The sequence below is a fragment of the Gossypium hirsutum genome, chromosome A07 (genome assembly GCF_007990345.1).
Source record: "Gossypium hirsutum isolate 1008001.06 chromosome A07, Gossypium_hirsutum_v2.1, whole genome shotgun sequence".
NCBI classification, from domain to species: domain Eukaryota; kingdom Viridiplantae; phylum Streptophyta; class Magnoliopsida; order Malvales; family Malvaceae; genus Gossypium; species Gossypium hirsutum.
Window position 1 is genome coordinate 55,861,927 of NC_053430.1, and position 7,534 is coordinate 55,869,460.

The window sequence follows — 7,534 nt, forward strand, 5'->3', positions numbered from 1 at the left end:
GCCGTAAGGGCAAGTTGAGCCCGAGATTCATTGGGCCGTACGAAATCTCCGAACGAGTGGGGCCAGTTGCGTATAGATTGATTTTGCCCCCTGAGCTTGAAAAGATCCATGACGTCTTTCATGTTTCGATGCTTCGACGCTATAGATCTGATCCATCGCATATAATTAGCCCATCAGAGGTTGAAATTCAAGCCGATATGAGTTATGAAGAAGAACCGATGCGTATCCTAGCTCGTGAAGTGAAGGAGTTACGAAACAAAAGAGTTCCGCTAGTAAAGGTGTTATGGCTCAAACACGGGATCGAGGAAGCTACTTGGGAAACTGAGAGCTCGATGAAAGAACGATATCCAAACCTATTTACCGGTAAGATTTTCGGGGACGAAAATTTCTTAAGTGGGGGAGAGTTGTGACAGCCCAAAATTGACCCTAGTCGGGAAGTGGTTTCGGGACCACAAAACCGAGTCTTATAAATAATTAAATATTATATTCTGTGTTTATGATGTGCGTAAATGCTTGTGTGATAGTTCCATACTTTAATTTGGTCAGTGTATGTGGAATTTATTAGTAGGGACTTATGTGAGACAATTTAGAAATATGCTAGGCAAGTGTTCAAGTGACCCATTAATATATGTGGGAAAGTGTTTGTCCTTGCATGTCAAATTAGCCAAATTAAAGCATAGTGGCTGGCCATGCTATGGGTGGAAACATGTCACCAACATGTTATGCTAGTGATGTATGCTAAGAAAAATAAAATAAAGAGCATGGTAATTAAACAATGAAAAGGAAGGGTGATGAAAAAAAAATGGTCTCATCCATACCCCCCCTTGTTGCCGTGAGTTGAGGAAAGAAAACAAAAAAAAAATGTGTTCATTCTTGAACACCTTTGGCCGAATAGAGGAAAGAAAGGAAGGGGAAGAGCTTGAGAAAATCGACTATGGTGGTTTGCTAGACTAAGGTATGTTTGATGTTGTTCTTGAGATGCATGCATGTTTTAGTAGTTGACTTGAGTTCTAAAAACCCATGGTTCAATTTTGTGGATTGATGATGATTTTGTGTTTTGCCATTGATGAGTGCTTGAGCTTTTTGATAGTTGTTGATGAAAAGTGAAAGATATGTTAAAGATTAATATGTTAAATTAAGGCTTGGTAAGCTAGCTATTAAGGTGAAATGCTAATGTTAGTATTTGATTTGGTAATAATCTGTTTGGGGACAGCAGCAGTAAGGTGATTTTGGAAAATCGCCATAATTTGTAGGAGTTGAATTAGAAGCTGAGTGAATTATGCCATTAAAGCTTGAAGAGTCTATTTTCTTACAAAAGAAACTATAAAAACAAAAGAGTTACCGATCTTGAGATATTTGAAGTATTGTGGGGCTGAGTCAAAATGACTACTAGATTCCCTATTCTGTTTTTAGGAAATCATTGTAAATTGTACAAAAATGATTATAAGATAAAATTTATATGCTTAGACTCCTTAATGAGTCTAGTTTCAAATGAGATCAAATACAACACATTTTGAATTCTGTAAAATGAGAAATTTGATTCGTAGTGAAGAGTGGTCAGAATAGTCAAACAGTGAAACAGGGGAAACTTTAAGAAAAATCTGGTATTGATTGGCCAAGCCAAAAATTCTGAAAATTTTATGGATGGAAGATATACAGTCTATATTCAGGGAAAATTAACGGCTAGTGATTTGGAGTTTTGTAGCTCCAGTTATAAACAATTTAGCGACTACTGCTCAGGAAAACAGCTCGTAGTGAATATGTGATTTTGTTCTAAACATTAATGAAAATTTGCCAATGAGTTATTTATTGACTATTATAAAGCTTACTATAATCTATGTGTGTGAAGGTCAAATCAATATATATATTATTCTGAAAGTAATACTTGAATAGTCGATTAATGACTATTTTAAATTTTGTTGAACTTAAGCTCAAGAGCAAAAGGGAACTAGATCCGATAAAGGCAAAGAAAAGATCACTGAGTAGTCGAGTTGGAACCGTCTTACCCAACACAAGGTAAGTCATTAAGCATGTAGTTGGTATTATTTCAAATGGTCATAATGTTTATGTATTGATGCTGAATGGAATGAATAAATATACATATATATATATGCATGTACGTATGTGATGATGAAATTGTTGAATGAAAAGAAAAGAGGTAAGATGTACTGAGTTGTTGATCTCGGCACTAAACGTGCGGGTATAACCATTTATGACCATGAGATTGGCGCTAAGTGCGCGGGATTAAATTGTACAGCACTAAGTGTGCGATTTGACTATGTTGCACTAAGTGTGCGAAATGAATATGATGCACTAAGTGTGCGAATTGACCATGCGGCACTAAGTGTGCGAGTTTGACTATGTAGCACTAAGTGTGCGATTTGATTACGTAGCACTAAGTGTGCGAGTTGATTATATAGCACTGAGTGTGCGGACTCAATATGCATTCGTGAATCATTATGGACACTATGTGTGCGACACTATTGAGTCGATCGCGGACAGCGGATCGGGTAAGTGTCTTGAGTACATGGCTAATAGGTGCTATGCTTATACTTGGTGTTGAGCTCGGTAAGTTTGAACCTATGTGACAACTATACTTGAAGTCACGTACATAAAATTTATCGTAGGATGGGTGAAAGGCCGTTTAGTCGTTTGATTGTAATGAAAATAAATTGATTTATGAAAATGCTTCAATGTCCTATTGATGAGTATATGGAATGTGAATGCATGAATTGATATGAAATTGAATCGATAGGTTGGAGGAACTATGGTATGGTTCGGAATGGATGGAGTAATTAGCCTCGTTCCATTTTGTTTTCTCTTGTGATAATGTTATTGATGGATGGTAGTGCATAGCTTATGACTTACTGAGTTATAAACTCACTCGGTGTTTCCTTGTCACCTATTCTAGGTTTCTTGGACACATCTCTTTTTGCGTGATCAGGCCGTCATCGAAGTCATCACACCGGATAGCAAGTTTTGGTACTTTCTTCTTAGTTGGCTTAGAAGAACATTTTGGCATGTATAAGCTATTACGTTGTGTTTGAACTTGGCATGTAAACTTTAAGCCATGCGAAAATGGCACGAATGTTCGATTGAGTTGGATCAAGGGTAGGCATGAAATGGACCTAGTTACTTTCGTAACAGATGCTGGCAGCAGCAGTGTCATGAGATTGAAAAATCACTAAAAATAGTAGGAGTAGAATTAATTGATGAATAAGTTATGTAATCGAAGCTCGATGAGTCTGTTTTCATGAGGAAGTAACGAAAAGATCATATGGGCAGTATATTAAGAGATAATCAGATTTTTGTGGGACAGGGCCAGAACGGTTTCTGGATTCCCTGCTCCGACTTTGGAAATTCATTATAAATTAACCAGAGATAATTAGGGGTCGTACCATATATGTATAGATTCCTCTCTGAGTATAGTTTTCATAGAAACAAACGGCATCAGTATTGAAGCCCCGTGCAGGGAGATATGCAAGTCGTAATGGGCAAAGATCAGTGTAGTCGACCCCTGCAACATGGGAGACTTTGACTAATAAACTGTACTAATTGGCCCGACCAAAAATTCTAGAAAAAAATACATAGATGGGCACATGAGTCTAGTTTCTGGGAAAAATTACGAAACGGATTTTCAAGCTACGAAACTCAAGATATGATTTTTAAAACGACTAGCACACAGATTGGGCAGTGTCTGGAAAATAAATTTTATAAGGGGTTAAAGTCAGTTAACACCTCGTGTTCGACTCCGGTGTCGGTTTCGGGTTCGGGGTGTTACACTAAGGGTTAATTATAAAGGTAGGCTTTTGTGGAGTGAGTGGGTTAGACCTAAGTGCCTTTATCATTTTGACGTATCAACTCAAATGGTGTGGTCTTAACATGCATAATCAATCAAGTTCTAAAATAACAATTCAATACTGATGCACTCAAAGCAACAATAAAAGTGAGCATGAAAGAAATGATAGATGCTCTAAAGGCTCAAAATCTCACATAAATTATGGCTTTGTGATGTTTAAACCTGTGAATTTCAACTCAAGATAATACCTAAACTTGGTAAAAACAACCTAAAAGTTTTTTTTTAATTCTTCAACAATCAACTTATCATGCTTGATTCCCTAATGTCTTAAAGTTTAAACACTCAATGCATAAATGCCTATGTTTCAAGATATATCAATAAACATTATAGACTAATTGAAATTCAATCTAATAATGATATGAGAAGATCGCATGAGAATAAAACAAAATTCAGGGATTTTTCTGATATAAAAGACCCCCCACACTTAAGATGTACATTGCCCTCAATGTATAAAGGTAGATAGATAGATTTATAATCATAAGATAGGGAGAGAAGTGAAACTTCCTGTTTGATGAATGAATTCCTTGAACTGGAGTTTTGGAGAATAATCGGCGTGAGAGTGGAGGAGGATATACCGGTGGTGGTAGAGGTTCATTAGTCCATAAGTCCTGCGCCAAAAGAATATTATATCTGGTGGTAGCTATGGTCATGGTCGAGTAGGACCTGGCAGTCATAGAGAACCTTTCCCGGTGGAGTTTTTAGTTCCTATGCGAGGATAAGCTTTGGAGCTCTTTTTTGACTGTGATAAAATCAGGAACTCTTTAAGAGGTATACTGAAGCATAATTACTCGTAATGAAATAGTCGAAGAATAAAAATTGTAAAAATTCAGGATAAAATAGAATTAAAAGGATTTAAAAAAATAATTTCAAAATATAGAGATAAAAATAAAATAAAATAAATAAAAGGTATTTATAGAGAAATTGGGGCACACAACCATGGGGCACGCCCGGGAGCTCTAAGCTCAGCCCGTGTGTTTCTTACTTTTCGAAATTAGGCACATTGGTATACACAGCCATGTTGCACAGCCGTGTCGATCTCCGTTTTCTTCTCCCACGCCCGTGTAGGCATGCGCATGCCCATGTTAAATTGACAAGTTTACCCACGGTTTCAAGCCAAGGGCGTGTTGCATGCCCGTGTTGTTTTGGCAGGTTCGCCCATGGCCATGTCGCACGGCCGTGGCAATTTATTGTAGCCCGTACTGGGGAAAATCTTTGCCTCGTTTCCACACGATCCTAAGTACACCCGTGTTCTTGGCCGTGTCTGTGTGGTAAACCTGTATTCAAGAGCTCCATTAGCAAGTTAGGTACTAAAATTTAAAGAAGTTAATACAGTTAGTGCTTGGGTTGCCTCCCAAGAAGCGCTTATTTATTGTCTAAGCTCGACTTACCTCTCCATTGAATGGTCATGGTGGCTCGAGGAGTTTATACTCCTCATTCTTGCTGTGAATCTCATCAAAATAAGGTTTTAGGCGGGTATTGTTTACTTTAAAAGTGCTGAACTTGGGATGACTTACCTCGACTGTACCAAATGGAAAAATGTTAAGTACCGTAAGAGGAATTTCTTCATTCGATTTGGCAATGACAATGTGAGGATCTGCGGCATCTAATAAAACTTTATCTCCAACCTTAAGTTGATTTGGAAAGGTATTGAGCTTGTTCTAGCGTAGTTTTGGTTTACCGTGTGTTCTCGGTTTATGTGTCCGCCATTCATCTAGCTCCTCGATTTGTAGCCTTCGTTCTTCATGAATAGGTCCTCTACTATTGCTTGAAAATGGCTTATGTACTTTCTTCAAACTCATTTCCTGCAAAGTAGGTTGCACCATATTGTCAGTTTTAGTAGAATGGTTTAGATAATCACCTTCAATTTTTGATGTGTTGCTAGAATTGCGAGCTTGAAGGGTGATTGTTTCGTCTCCCACACGAAGTATGAGCTCACCTGTGCCAACGTCAATAATCATTTTAGCAGTTGCTAAAAAGGGCCTTCCTAAAATCAAAAGAGTGTTGCTATCCTCCTCTATGTCTAGAACAACAAAGTCAACGGGAAATATAAATTTATCAATTTTAACTAGTACATCTTCAATACCCCTAGGAAATCTTATAGTTTTATCTGCTAATTGAATGCTCATCCTAGTCTGTTTGGGTTTCCCAAGACCTAGTTGTTTAAACATTTTGTAAGGCATGACGTTAATACTAGCTCCTAAATCAGCTAATGTATTATTAACATCTAAACTACAATTAAGCAAGGAATTGTAAAACTCCCTGGATCTTTAAATTTGTTGGGTATTTTATTCTGTAGAATAGCTGAGCAAACTACGTTTAGCTTCACATGTAAACCCTCGTCCAACTTCCGCTTATTTTCTAAAAGCTCCTTTAAAAATTTCATTGTATTTGGCATCTGCGATAGAGCTTCAATAAACAGTCAGTTAATATGTAATTTTTTTAAGAGTTTAAGGAATTTACCAAATTGTTCATTTGAGCGATCTTTCCTTGTCGCATTAGGGTATGGCGCACGAGGTTTATATTCTGTACTTACTAGCTTTGGGTTATTTTGGCCTACCTCATTGTTACCTTCGCTTACCATCAGTTCTGGCCTTGGTTTTGCCACTAACCCTATCTCATCTTGAATGGAAATTGCGTTGATTTGCTCCATTGGGTTAGATTCAGTGTTGCTTGATAGGCTACCTTGTGGTTGTTCGGAAATTAACTTAGTGAGCTGTCCAATTTGAGTTTTGAGCCCCTGGATTGATGCTTGTTAATTTTTTTGAGTGTTGTCTCAGTATTCTGAAAACGAGTTTCTGTTACCGAGATGAATTTGGTTAGCATCTCCTCAAGGTTCAACTTCTTTTCTTGCTGGTAAGGTGGTTGTTGAAAACCCGGAGGATGTTATGGCCTTCGATTTCCTTGACCGCCCCACGAGAAATTGGGATAGTTCCTCCAACCTACATTATAAGTGTTACTGTATGGGTTATTTTGGGGTCTAGAGTTATTGTTACCTATATATTGGACTTGTTCCTCCTTGATGCTAGGGTTGAAGGATTGATATTTTGTGCATGCTTCTCCTCTATTTGAATCGCACCTCATCACTGGGTGAACCTGTAAAGAACTAAGGAAACCATCAATTTTTTATTCAAGAGTTCTACCTGATTAGAGAGCATGGTGACCGAATCGATGTTATAGACGCCGGCTGTTTTCATTTGCTTTGTCCTCATGTCTTGCCACTGATAGTTATTCAGTGACATCTCCTCTATAAATTCATAGGCTTCTTCAGGTGTCTTATTATTAATGGTTCCTCTAGCGGCTGCATCAATCATCTGCTGAGTCGAAGGATTCAGGCCATTATGAAACGTTTGAACCTGTAGCCAAAGCGGTAACCCATGGTGAGGGCACTTTCTCAAAAGGTCCTCATATCTCTCCCATGCATCGTAGAGTGTTTCTAAATCCATATGTACAAAAGAAGAGATATCATTATGTAATTTAGCCATTTTAGCTGGTGGAAAGTATTTTAATAAGAACTTTTCGGTCATTTGTTCCCAAGTAGTGATTGACCCCCGCGGTAACGAATTCAACCACTATTTAGCTTTGTTTCTCAATAAAAAAGGGAATAACAAAAGACGAATGGCGTCATCAGAAACGCCATTAATTTTAAAGGTATTGTAAAATTCTAGGAAATTTTCC

The 7,534-nt window shown here is 37.7% G+C and overlaps 1 non-coding gene across 1 annotated transcript; it reads left to right on the plus strand.

Moving 5' to 3' along the window:
* Window positions 1-7,228: 7,228 nt before the first annotated feature.
* LOC121204230 (small nucleolar RNA R71) lies at window positions 7,229-7,334 on the plus strand. The gene has a single exon (XR_005899159.1). It is a non-coding gene; the product is annotated as a small nucleolar RNA R71 (small nucleolar RNA).
* The last annotated feature ends 200 nt before the right edge of the window (window positions 7,335-7,534 follow it).